Here is a 14,516-nt window from a genome sequence, read left to right as displayed (position 1 = left end):
GCAGGTAGCATTTGTTGAACATTTTATACCAGGCACTGTTCCTGCTGCTGCTGCTACTGCTAAGTTGCTTCAGTCATATCTGACTGTGTGTGACCCCATAGACGGCAACCCACCAGGCTCCTCTGTCCCTGGGATTTTCCATGCAAGAATACTGGAGGGGGTTGCCATTTCCTTCTCCAATGCATACATGCATGCTAAGTCGCTTCAGTCGTGTCTGACTTTGCGACCGCATGGACAGCAGCCCACCAGGCTCCTCCGTCCACAGAATTCTCTAGGCAAGAATACTGGAGTGGGTTGCCATTTCCTTCTCCAGCACTGTTCCTAGCACCTTACATTAAAAATTGGTTTAATCTTCACATACTCTCTCAATCCCCTTCCCTTGCCAAAATGTCCCTTCTCTAGAATGTAAATGTCACAGGGTAGGGATTTCCACCTGTGTTGTTCACTGGTATCCTCTAGAACCTGGTTTCCCAGGTGGCACTAGTTATAAAGAGCCCACCTGTTAATGCAAGAGACAGAGGGGTGTGGGATCCTTGGGTTGAGAAGATGCCTGGAGGAGGAAATAGCAACCCACTCCACTGTTCTTGCCTGGGGAATCCCATGAACAGAGAAGCCTGGTGGGCTACAGTCCATAGGATCACAAAGAGTCAGACACGACTGAAGCAACTTAGCATGCACTTCACCCTCACATTTCAGTTTAATCATGACTTCTTCTGAGTACTATCTGACTCTCCATCAAATTTCTTGCCCCTTTCATTATTTTCCATAAAACCTAATGCACTGTGTTGCAACTGGGGGAGAGAGATGGGCTCCTGCAAGTTAAGATATTTATACAGCTTCTGTTTTGTCACAGTGTGACCCATGCTTTGATGCATATTATATAATTTTACTCTGCCTTGCAGGAAAGACCACTACTCTCTGTTTTATAATTCTGCCACCTCAAATGCCTGACCCATTTATAATTTGTTGTCTGACTTTCAGCATGCATTCAGTTATTTCCCTGGCCCATCACTGTAGTAACTGCAAGAGAATCCTCATCCTGAAGAAGCTCAGAAAAGATGAAAGCAGAAGCCTGAGGAACAAGCGCTGACAGAGAATAAAGGAAAATCTGAGGTAAGGGTCCCCTTCAACTCTCTCTGTGAAAGAAAATCCTTTCTGTTTGAAATATCTTAGGAGCTGCTCAGGCCAATTGTGGTGAAATCTTTTGGAAGTTACTGTGATCTTCATACCTCTTTTGATCTTGTTGATAATATTTAAGTGATGCCAGCATAGCACTGTTTGACCGTCTGCAAATTCACTGCCGTGTACTTTCATCTAAGCGCTCTGGCAGTCTAGGTGTTTTTTGGCTGATGCTGACGTGGCCAAATCATGACTCACTATAGTCACAATCTGTCTCTCTCTTGCTTGGCCAAAGAAACTGTTACATTCTCCCTTCATTTGTCAAAAGCAAAGCTATTGGGTGTTCCCTTAAATTTACTGCAGAGCTATATGGCATGAATTAAGATGAAGACTTCATGAAAGGAAAAGTAAATATATCTAAATCTAAATGGGGAAAATAGTGTGTAAGAGCAAAATGCAGCAGAAAAATTACTAGAGAAGTGAAGAAATAAATATATTTTCCTAAATCCTCTCCAGTGGAAAAAGGGAAACCCCAAATAGAAATGTAATCCTAAATAGACTGTTCAAAATGATTACAGTCAGGCAGTTAGATGTGATGATTCACATTTACTAAACTGTAGCCTTGGGATTCATGTTTGGTGTTATTTATATGACCTTCAAATATGCAGGCCTTCTATGTAGGCCTTACAACTCCAGGGAAAATAAGTTGACGGGTTCTAAAGGGGATTACAGTGCAGATAGTAAGAAGAGGACAGAACAGGGAAGAGTCAGGAAAAGGCGTCTTCAGCTGGTATAGTGCCATCCTTCTCCAGAACAGACCTGTTCTCCTCAGTTACCTGGTTACCCAGCACATCACAAAGGGTAATATGTTGGCCCTAAGGTACTAAAAGGGGTGAGGAGACTAGGATTATCTCCTAGTAGAAAATTAAAATACATATTTCATGGGTTTCTCCTTTTTTTCGATCACAAGCTGAATGAAACAAGAAAGAGGAGGGTTAAGTTAAGGGACAGGGTTAGAATAGAATTTAAGCTTCCAAATGTGATCTGGAGAGCTTATAACTGACCCTGAATTATCTAGTATGATGTTGGGGTTCCAGAAAATTGAGCAATTGAGGATGCAGCAATTGCTACAGAATTTTAGGATGATAGATTTTTTTTATATGCATCATCAGAATCTTGGACAAATGATTTTCTGGAAGAAACACAACTGGTGTCCAAGGGATAGAAATCATTGGATTACAGGATATTTAGAGGTTAGAACTTTGAAGCATTCTCAGAATACTTGACTCTAGAATGCTCTTAGTAAGTAGTTCTGTTATCCAAGGGCCCATTATTGGTGTGTGCTTCCAATCTCACTGCCTGCTTTATATATTTTTTAGAAAATGCCTTATTGGGTATTTTATCTGCCTAATTTTGAGGGTAGTTGAAATCATTATGTGTGTTACTAAGAAATTATGTTCTTACACAGGAAGCTTAAAGACATGACTGTTGAAGTCAGACTCTTGATTGGCATTTTCACTACACTTCACAAGTTCATGTCTGTTCCTCCTCCTCAGAGGCCAGAACAGTACATTTAAGCGGGAAGTACAACTTGTCATCAGAGTTCAGATTCTTTCCTGCTTCCCTGTGGAGGGGTCAAGAATACAAACATCCTCAATTGCTACAGCTGAAGGGAACATTAGTCCATTAGCAGAACCAAACAGGAAGCACCAATGGGCATTTCTGCTATTTATTTTCTGACAATAAAGAAACATGTAGTTTAGTTCTTTGAACAAAATTTGTCAATAAAGCATAGAACACGTAAAAGGTGTAGTCATTTTGGTTAAAGTCTGACTGCAAAATAATTTAATGGTGTTTTTCCAGTCATTTTACTTGCTACAACTTATGCAATACTACATTCTTCAGATGTTGAAATTTTACCGTATCTTGTTATTTTTTTCTTTTTTTAAACTGTGAATCAGCAACTTACCACTTGCTGTAGCCTATTGAGAGTCACAGTATACTTCTCAAGTCTTTAATTAAATTTTCCAGGCATTTCCTCTTTAGATTAAAAAAAAATGAGCATATATTGAGCAGAATGAGTTTACCTCCCTTCAGTTTGTAATAGGGTGCTGAAAAGAACAGATAAGGCAGGAAATACTTCAAATAGTACTTCAGAGGTTTGTTTGCCTGCCAAAATTTTTAATCTTACTTTATCAGTTGGTTATCCACCTGTATTACATCAGAGTAATTCTGCTTCCCTACTGTCAGTGACAGCAGATAAGAAATTGAGGCAGTGTAGTGATTTCAACAAGTTTAATGAAGGAGCAAAAGGAAGTATAATTTGTATATTTATTAATATTTCCAGAAATAACACATCATTTTATTATTCTCATAATTGCTTGGAATCACTTAATTCTAAAAGATATGTGGCCTGCTGGAGTTAAAATGAAATAAATGTCCCTTGTCATTTCCCTCATTATTTTTCATCATCCAGCTTGTGGTGTACCAAGGATGGGGTGGTGTACCAAGGATGGGATGGTGTACCAAGGATGGGATGGTGCAAGTGGCCCACCCCTAATATAGGTAATAAGGGACTGCTTTATGTGTAGAAAATTTTAAAGAGATAAAATAAAATGACAGCAAAAAGCCAGTCTACCTTTTATTATCACTGTGTTGTGTTGTGTGCTAAGTCACTTCAGTTGTGTCCAACTCTTTGCAACCCTGTGGACTGTGGTCCACCAGGCTCCTCTGTCCATGGGATTCTCCCCGCAAGAATACTGGAGTGGGTTGCCATGCCCTCCTCCAGGGGATCTTCCCAACCCAGGGATTGAACCAGAATCTGTTAAGTCTGCTGCATTATCAGGCAGGTCCTTTACCACTAGCGCCACCTGAAGCCCTTTATTATCATTATGCACTGACAATTCTAAGCAATGCCAAAGGTCCTACCCCTCTCTAAAAAAAATTTTGTAGGTCTAAGTTCTAAATAACATTTGCCATTACTGAAATTTAATAGTATAATTATAAGCTGAAAATTATCTTTTTTATGGTTATTTGCTCTTTAACAAACACTGTAGTCTACGTGAAAATAAAACTAACTCCTCTGGACATGTACTCAGCTACATATGTTTATTTCAAGAATAAGCAGCCAAATTCTGTTTTTACAATTTCATAATTACTGTGCTATAATTGTTTATTTTGGATCTATGTTTAAACACAGGATTACATAGTACCAAAGAGGTTAGAGATATGAACTGAGCCTGAAGCACATTCAAATAATTCGTTACCACTATATGCTTTGAAGAATTTTACTGAGTATAACATAAATTTATGATGAATTTTCTGGTGAAGGTATTTTAGTGGAAATTTTTCAACTGAAGAAATGTTTTAAAGCATTAGAGCTGATCCCAAAGAGCAAAGATATGGACAGTATTGCAATTTCTGGAATTTACTATGAAATGGGATTTTTATGAATCTCTGATAAACTTATCTTTATTTTAAAGCTTTCCTAGCTACTCGTGTATCTATTATGTGCAAGAAGTATTTGAAATTAAAATACATACATGTCCTTCATTCAACTATGAGTGAGGCCATACCAATTTTATTGACTATGAATATGTAAAGATCAGTTTGACAAAGTCATTGACAAATTTGCAGAAATGAAGGCTCACAGTCAGAAACCACAGTGGGATTATTCATCGCCATGGGGACCAATATGTAAGCATTTTTCTCCATTTTCAAAAATACATCAATGTGCTTAAACATACTAAAATTTTACTGTTTTACATTTATTAATTTTTTACTAGAACTATTATTTATGCATTTCTTTTCTGGACATGATAACTGTTGTTTGTTTTATTTCATAATTATTACTGAAAATATTTTTGTTATATTAAGGGAGAGGTGTTAAAAATGGTTCCTTTCAGGTGTCAAATACATTAGGTGTGCTGCTACATTCATCTTTTCATTTTAACTCAAAAGAATATAACATGTTCTTAGTTTTTTCAGTACCACAACTTTGTTTTTAAAAATTATGTCAAAAAGAAGTTCATTTTAATAAGGCAAACTTTTAATAAGAAATAGAACTACTCTTAAATGCACCTCTCATGCACCATAAATTTTGGTAATAATTACATTTCTAATAAACGTATGCTTCGTGTCTTAACTATTTTGTATAAACTTCAGTTCAGTCACTCAGTCGTGTCTGACTCTTTGTGATCCCATGGACTACAGCACGCCAGGCTTCCCTATCCATTACCAACTCCCAGAACCTACACAAACTCATGTCCATTGAGTCGGCGATGTCACCCAACCATCTAATCCTCTGTCGTCCCCTTCTCCTCCTGCCTTCAATCTTTCCCAGCATCAGGTCTTTTCCAGTGAGTCAGTTCTTCACATCAGGTAGCCTAAGTATTGGAGTTTCAGCTTCAGCATCAGTCCTTTCAATGAATATTCAGGGTTGATTTCCTTTAGGATTGACTGGTTGGATCTCCTTGCAGTCCAAGGGACTCTCAAGAGTCTTCTCCAACACCACAGTTCAAAAACCTTAGTAGAATGAAAAAAGATACAAAAAAAAATATATAGCCTGTTAAAATTTGACATGACGAAATAATTATGCATATTTCATAACAACTGAAAAAAGCTGAATCCCTGATTTAAAACTCTCCAATATAGGTCCAGAATTTCACTATGTAATTCTAGCAAATGTTTATTGAGTAAACATCTTTATGCATTTCAAGAAAAAAAATTTAGGAAACACTCTTCAATTTAATTCATGAGGTTGGCATAACCCTGAAAACATGAACAGGAAATTATGAAGAAAAAATTGGTTTATTTCAAAGGTGCATGTCTTTCTGAACTCTCATTTGTGCCACTGATCTTTGTCTGTTCTCACCCTCAAACTGCACTATCTTAATTATTGCCCTCCTCCAGAGGATCTTCCCAACCCAGGGATTGAACTCATGTCTTCCGCATTGCTGGCAATTCTTTACCGATTGAGCCACCAGGGAAGCCCTCTTAATTATTACAGACAGACAATAAGTATTGTCAGACAATAAGTATTAATACCTAGTAGAACAAATCCTCCTCCTTTTACCCTCCTATTCAAAGAATGCCATGAACATATACATCAAAATTCTTCATTTCAGCTAACCAAATAACATGTATAAACAATAATATGTCACAAATAAGATGGGTTTGTTGTAATTATGCAATGTTAGTTTAATATTAGAAAACTAATCAGTAGAATTTACCACATTAAAAGAATAAAAAATATCATATGACCATCTTAATAGAAAAGCAGCTGATTAAAACCATCTTTTGGCAAACTAGGAATAGAAGCAAATTCCTTTAATAGAGGAAATCTACAAGACACCAATAGACAGACACGATGGAAATAGTGGAAGCTTTTCTTCCGAGATCAGGAATAAGACAAGTATGAGAATTATCACCACTTCTGGTCAGCCTTATACAATAGTCCTAATCAGTGTAGAAGGAAAGAAAAAGAATTCAAAGAAACAAAACTGCTATTATTTGTTATGATTATGTGCATAGAAAATCCCAAAGATTCTACCAATAGATATAGAATTAAATGACTTTAACAAGATTATCTTTGTGAAGCTCATTTAATTCTAATATCTACCTGTAGATTTTTAAAATTGCAGGACTATGACAAGTAGCAATAGAAAATAGAACTGAAAAATTTATAATAGTATCAAAAATATTTAAAATCTAGGCATAGATATTGAAAAGCTGTGAGGCAAAAGCATAAAACATTCCTGAGAGACATAAAAAACAAATTAATGCAGGCTTATGTCACATTCACATATTGAAAGACCCAGCATTTTACATTTTAATTTTTCTGAAACTGAGCTTTAGGTTCATTGAAATTCCAATAAAAATCCAAGTAAGTTTATATGTGCACTTAAGTGTGTGTATATGTATATGAGAGGGAGAGAAAGAAAGGATCTTAAAAATTTTTTTAATATATATATATATATGAAAATTGAAAGGAGCAGGTACAGGTAAGACACTCTTCAAATAGGAGGATAAAAATAGGAGGATTTGTTCTACTAGGTATTAATACTTATTGTATATCTATAGTAATTAAGATAGTTTAGTATTGGGGTGAGAATAGACAAAAAGATCAGTGGCACAAATAAGAATACAAAAAGAGATGAATCTTTGCAATAAATCTGTTGTCTCTATATTCAACTGGACATAAAAGTACCAATAAAAGGAAAAGACTGATAATTGAACCATGCTAAAATTAAGAACCTCCATTTATTAAAAGACACTTTTAATTACCTGTAGTCAAGTAATTCTGCTTCTCTACTGTCAGTGACAGCAGATAAGAAATTGAAGCAGTGTAATGATTTCAACAAGTTTAATGAAGGAGCAAAAGGAAGTATAATTTGTATATTTATTAATATTTCTAGAAATAACACATCATTTTATTGTTCTCATAACTGAGAAGTTTCAATTGTGTAGTGGTCAAGTTCAAGGGTAGAGGAATATATTACACATATGAGTCTTAGATCCAGCATACATATAAAGAACATGTGCAAATCAATATTTAAGACAAACCGATGAAAAACAAGCAAGAGACCAGAAAGACATTTCACAAAAATAGGATACCACAATCGTCAACAACTATAAGAAAAGGCCTTTAATTTCTTTAGCAGTCAGGCAAATGCATATTAAATTAAATTAAATGCAAATTAAAACCACAGTGATATACTACTAGAATTCCTCTAGAAAAGCTAAAATTACTGACAATCTTAAGTATGGGTAAGGTTGTGGAGCAACAAGAATCCTTATTCACTGTTAAAAAATTTTTAAAGTTGATAAATTATCCATAAAAAGAGAATGGAATTAGCATGTATATGTATATTATTCATACATTCAGGTGGCAAGCACTGACTTGTGTCTCAACTGCCTTTCAGGATATGTACAGTATCTAGTTTACAAATAGGAAAAATGAGGCTCAGGAAAGCCAAAGATCTTTAGCATAAGTTTACTAAGTGGAAGAGCCAGCATCTAAACCAAGTCTTTCCAACTCTCAACTCCATATTCTTTTCACTAAGACAATGCAGTTTAGAACATAACTATGATCTGTGAAAGAAGTTCAGTTCTTTACTATGTTGATCTCTATCCTAGTTGCTTTCTTTTTAAAAACTTTTTATTGGAGTGTAATTGCTTTACACTGTTGTGTTAGTCTCTACTGTACAATGAAGAAAATCAGCTGCACGTGTACATTGTCTCCTCCTTCATGATCCTCCTCCTCACCACATCCCACCCCTCTAGGTCATCACAGAGCACCAAGCTGAGCTCCTTGTGCTATATAGCAGCTTCCCACTAGCTATCTGTTTTACACATGGTAGCGTGTATATCGGAGAAGGCAATGGCACCCCGCTCCAGTACTCTTGCCTGGAAAATCCCATGGGCAGAGGAGCCTGGTGGGCTTCAGTCCATGGGGTCGTGAAGAGTCGGACACAACTGAGCGACTTGACTTTCACTTTTCACTTTCATGCATTGGAGAAGGAAATGGCAACCCACTCCAGTGTTCTTGCCTGGCGAAGCCCAAGGACAGGGGAGCCTGGTGGGCTGCCGTCAATGGGGTCGCACAGAGTCAGACACGACTGAAGCGACTTAGCGGCAGCAGCAGCAGCAGCGTGTATATGTCAAGCCTAATCTCCCAATTCATCCCACCTTCCCTTTTCCCGCTTTGTGTCCACATGTCACATGTGGACATGTTCTCTATGTCCATGGCTCTATTCCTGCCCTGAAAATAGGTTTATCTGTACCATTTTTCTAGATTCCACATATATGGGTTAATATACAATATTTGTTTTTCTCGTTCTGACTTACTTTACTCTGCATGACAGACTCTAGGCCCATCCATTTCTCTGAAAATGACCTGATATTATCCCTTTTATGACTGAGTGATATTCCACCATATATACGTACTACATCTTATTTATCCATTCATCTGTCATTGGACATTTAGGTTGTTTCCATGCCCTGGTGATTGTAAGTAGTGTCACAATGAACAGTGGGGTACATGTGTCATTTTGAATTATGGTTTTCTCACGATATATGCCCAGCTGTGGGATTGCTGAGTCATATGGACAGGGAGTGGGAGAAAAAGGAATCCACTTGCACTGTTGATGATGATGCCAGTTGATAACAGCCACTGTGGAGAGCAGTATGCTGCTGCTGCTGCTAAGTCGCTTCAGTTGTATCCGACTCTGTGCGACCCCATAGACAGCAGCCCACCAGGCTCCCCCATCCTTGGGATTCTCCAGGCAAGAACACTGGAGTGGGTTGCCATTTCCTTCAGTGCATGAAAGTGAAAAGTGAAAGTGAAGTCGCTCAGTTGTGTCCGACCTTTAGTGACCCCATGGACTGCAGCCTTCCAGGCTCCTCCATCCATGGGATTTTCCAGGCAAGAGTACTGGAGTGGGGTGCCATTGCCTTCTCCAGGAGAGTGGTATAGAGGTTCCTTAAAAAGCTAAAAATAGAACTGTCTTCTTTTAATGTATTTTTACTTAGTGAACATTATTGTACTAATTTGTTTACATGTGTCTCTTATTACTAGATTCTAATATTATAGTGGGAAAGCTCTAATCTTTGTGTTTTTATATCCCCAGCATATCACACAAATGTCTGTTAAATGAATGGATTAAACTTTTACCCTTGACACCTTGACTCACAATGGGCAAATTCCCATTTCAACTCTTTATCATTTTAACTCGTTAAAGATTGAAATGACTCTGATCTCTTCTAGGGAAATTAAAGCCAAATCGTGTTCTCAAAGATAAACAATTCTATTTCATCTTTCCATTTGAAGTTATTTGCAAACAATTCCACTTCTTGTTGCTCTGTTCATTCACACACTATCCAGATTTCACAAACTGTACCCAGAGAGTGTGCTGAAAGTTTTGTTTTCTTCTCCTCTTCTGTGTGCATTTAATCATAAACATGTCTCTCAGAATTATATTCAGCATTATAATTTGCATCCCTGCTATACATTTGCATTCATATGTCAACTTTTTTGGAATCCAGGGAGAATTTTATTTCAGCTATACTTAGTAATTAAAAATAAATATCTGTTTTATAGGAGAAAAATTTTAAAATAGATACCTTTAGTATAATATCTTTAGTAAAATAGTATACCTTTAGTATGTTAACAGAAAATACATTCCTGGGAGATGATATACAAGGTACAAGATGCTACATGATGTGATAGAATTGATTTTAGCCCAAGTCTTTCTCATTTGAATGTAACAGTTATAACTTCTAAAAGTTGTGTTAAAAATAAAGATTATTTTAATACTAATCTTAAAATGCTACCTACCTGAGTGACACGTGGTCTGCTGTATTTGCTTGCAGCAAATTCTATTGGTATAATTATATTGTGCTCAAAATATCTATGTATTTTAGGCTAAGTTCCTAGTCTTTGTTGCAAAAACAGTTAATGACTGTGATACGTATAAATATTTATGACTGTAATGAGAATAGCTATGATATACTGATAATGTCTAAGTTTAGATTTTGTCTTTATTGGGTATTCCTGGTTGCTTGGTGGGTAAAGAATCTGCTTACAATGAAGACACAGGAGATGTGGTTTCCATCCCTGGGTTGGGAAAATCCCCTGGAGAAGGAAATGGCATCCCTCTCCAGTATTCTTGCCTGGGAAATCCCATGGACAGAAGGGCCTGGCGAGCTATAGTCCAGGGGGTCACAAAGAGTCAGACATGACTGAGTGACTAAACACAACACTGTTAATGTCTAAGTTTAGATTTTGTCTTTATTAATGCAATAGCCCTCGCTATAAATACTATCATCATCTCTGTTTTACAGTAAGAAAGCTGAGGCACACAATAAATATTTGTTCAGTGTCACACAGTTAATAAATGGTAGAGATGGTGCATAATCTAAATAATCTGACCCTGCAACCCCTGCTCCCCACTGCAGTATTATGCAGTACCTCATATATATGAGGAAAGCATATATAAGAAAAGTTGCTTTGTGCAGGTTTTACTTTGCTAAATTTTTCAATAGTATCATAATTCATCATTTAAAATCAGAAATGCTCTAATTGCTGAATTAATCTGGAAGAAAATGAAAAGCAGCATTTTTATTATTATTATAGTAATAATATTTTATTATTTTATTTTATTATTTATTTTATTTTATTATTATTATATCTGATTATTATAGAGAGTCTTGAGGTCAAATAAAGATTTACAAAATTGTGCTTTGATGAAATCTGTGGTTTCAGATATATCATAGAAAATGGTTTTACCTACTTCCTAATGACTGTTTGTGAACTAAAATGTCCCATGTGATTTGCTCTTTTTAGAAGTAGCTCTGAGGACATCAAATATGTTAAGTCTGCTCTGATTTATGGAGACTTTTTACTCCTGCATTCAATAACACCCATGGCAATTTGGGAGGACATAATAAAATTTGGTATAAACACGAAGATTATCTTCAGCATTTGCAGCAGAAATTTTGCACTTACATTGATCCTGTCAGGTAAGAGGAAAAAAAATAACCACAAAGGATAAACTTCATCAATTCCTTTCTGTAACAAGAGCTTTGTTTTTCTTCACATCTCTGTTCTGTGTCCTGATTAACCTTACTTTTCTGGCTCCATTTATGTTTAATTAATATGCATCCTTTCATAGCAAAACATTTAAAATTTTGATCCTATAAATTAAGAATACATTATAATTCATAAACTGAACCAAAAACTACTTTTGGTATAAGTACAGAGAGAGTGGAAACCTTAGCTAAGAAGTTTGACCCATACCCAACCGGCATCTGCAGTTTTGTTACCTAATTTGCAGAATTCATGTAGCTTATTCCATTCACAAAGCCGTAGAGTGACAGAAAGCTTTTTCCATTTTCCAGCAAAATAGTGTACAGGCAGCAGCATGTTATAAAACAAAGCAGCTCTTGCCAGTTAATCAAGATTCTCCAGCTTCTCCTTGTGCCTGGACCTCTGCAGCCTTGCCCAGACATCCTTGCCTAGGTCCATCTGGAACTGTAAGTTCCTCTATGGTTCCAAATAGCAAAGCTCGATACTCCAGAAATGTTTGCTCTAATCCTGATTTGTCTCACACACCCTGTGTTAGAATCTCTGTTCATCTGTATCCATTTACTAGTAATTTGCTCCTGTTCAGTAGATGAATTAATTTTTCTTGTCTATAACTGGATGACAAAGTTCAAGATAGGATCTTCCACCTCAGTCCTGTCCATCTGTTCACCATATCCCATGGCCATGTGTCCTGAACTTTTCATCTCCCATAGCTGATGTGGCTACTTCAGGCTTCCAAGAACTTACATAATGTTAAAACTTAGAACATTTACAAGTTGTCAGGGAACATGTACCCACCCACAAATAATAATCTTTTTTCTTGTTTTTTTTCCAAAAAATAAACTATCCTTTTTTTTTAACTTTATGATTTATTTCAGTTGAATTGAAAAACGTCTCCAAAGTTTTTTTTCAACACTGAAATTGGGACTTGGTGAAGGGAAGTGGTACAGTTCAGAAGGGAAAGTTCTGCTAAAAAACTCGTATTTTTTTTTTTTTTTGAGCCATGGAAACTATCATTTTGTTGTTTTAACATGGAGTGAAATGATCTGAGCTATGGTTTAGAAATATTAATCTGACTACTGTGTTTTGGATGGCTTAAAGAGAACAGAGTCATGAAAACCAGCTGTAGGATCAATCAGAGTGAGAAAGTAATGAAATCTTCCCTTAAATAGGGAAGTAGTAGTGGAAATTAATAGGAAGAAGACAGTTGTCTGTAGAATCTGGCAGGATTTAACAACTAAGTTGGGGAGAAGGAAAGTCAAAGGTAACTGAGGTTTCAGGTTGCTCACTGCCCACTCTTAGTGCTAATGCTGTTATAGAAAATGGAACAACACAAGAATGAATCCATTCTGCAGTTAGGGAGATAGTGAAATATCCAAGAAGAGGTATTGAACCAGGCAGTGGAAATACAGAATTTATGTTATAAGATTTGAAAGTCTCTACTGATAGCTGTGAAAATGGATATAATTTCTGTGTGAGAGTATATAGTACAGAAAGATGAGTTGCATGGGACTTTAAGATACATTCACTGAGGAAAAAAAGGATTGATAAAAGGAAGTATGCAAGAGGAATAGTCATGAAGTTGTGAGGGGACCCATGAAAATTTGTTTGTTCAGTCCCCAAGTCATGTCCAGCTCTTTGTGACCCTATGGATGGCAGCATACCAGGCCTTCCTGTCCCTCACTATCTCCTGGAATCTGCCTAAGTTCATGTCCATTGAGTCAGTGATGCTATCCAACCATCTCATCCTCTGCTGCCCTCTTCTCCTTTTGTCTTCAGTCTTTCCCAGCTCTTCCAATGAGTCAGCTCTTTGCAGCAGGTGGCCAAGGTATTGGAGCTTCAGCTTCAGCATCAGCTTCCAGTGAATATTCAGGTTTGATTTCCTTTAGGATTGACTGGTTTGATTTTCTTGCTGTCCAAGGGACTCTCAAGAGTCTTCTTCAGCACCACAATTCAAAAGCATCCCTTCTTTGGCACTCAGCCTTCTTTACGGTCCAACTCTCACATCCGTACGTGACTACTGGTCCCATCACTTCATGGCAAATAAAAGGGGAAAAAGTAGAAGCAGTGACAGATTTTCTCTTCTTGGGCAACAAAATCACTGTGGATGGTGACTGCAGCCATGAAATTAGAAGATGCTTGCTTCTTGAAAGGAAAGCTATGACAAACCTAGACAGCGTATTACAAAGCAAAGACATCACTTTGATGACAAAAGTTTGTGTAGTCAAAGCTGTGATCTTTCCAGTAGTCATGTAAGTATCCATGAGGATACACAGTCGCAAAAAAAAAAAAACAAACAGTGAGGAGAGCTTCTTGCAGAAGGTTTATCTACCTGGGGTTCTTGGAGTCTCTTCGATATGTGTATTAATGCTTTTAATCAAATTTGTTATATTTTCAGTTATTGTTTTTCAAATACTTTTTATGCTGTCTTCTCTTTATCCTTTTCTTGTGGAACTCCCACTACTAGGATATTGGTACATTTGATGTTGTCCCACTGGTCTCTTCAGTTTGGATAGCTTCTACTGGTCTGTCTTCAAGTTCACTGATTCTTTCTTGTGCCATCTTGAATCTGCTCTTGTGGCCTTCTAGTGAATTATGGAGAAGGAAATGGCAACCCAAGAACTCCAGTGTTCTTGCCTGGAGAATCCCAGGGATGGGGGAGCCTGGTGGGCTGCCGACTATGGGACCCCACAGAGTCGGACATGAGTGAAGTGACTTAGCAGCAGCAGCAGTGAATTATTTTATTTTTCAAATCAGGAATATATGCTTTGGTACTTTTTTTCTAATTTCTGTCACCCTGCTGAAAATCTCT

The 14,516-nt window shown here is 37.0% G+C and overlaps 1 long non-coding RNA gene across 1 annotated transcript; it reads left to right on the top strand.

Moving 5' to 3' along the window:
- The first annotated feature begins 152 nt into the window (after nt 1-152).
- LOC139184902 (uncharacterized) lies at nt 153-13,964 on the top strand. The gene is made up of 3 exons (XR_011568423.1): nt 153-1,113; nt 11,465-11,640; nt 12,019-13,964. It is a non-coding gene; the product is annotated as an uncharacterized lncRNA (long non-coding RNA).
- Nucleotides 13,965-14,516: the final 552 nt, after the last annotated feature.

The sequence above is a fragment of the Bos indicus genome, chromosome 9 (assembly GCF_029378745.1).
Source record: "Bos indicus isolate NIAB-ARS_2022 breed Sahiwal x Tharparkar chromosome 9, NIAB-ARS_B.indTharparkar_mat_pri_1.0, whole genome shotgun sequence".
Taxonomy (NCBI): Eukaryota; Metazoa; Chordata; class Mammalia; order Artiodactyla; family Bovidae; genus Bos; species Bos indicus.
The sequence above is the reverse complement of the archived record's forward strand: the minus strand, read 5'-3'. Positions and strand labels throughout refer to the sequence as shown.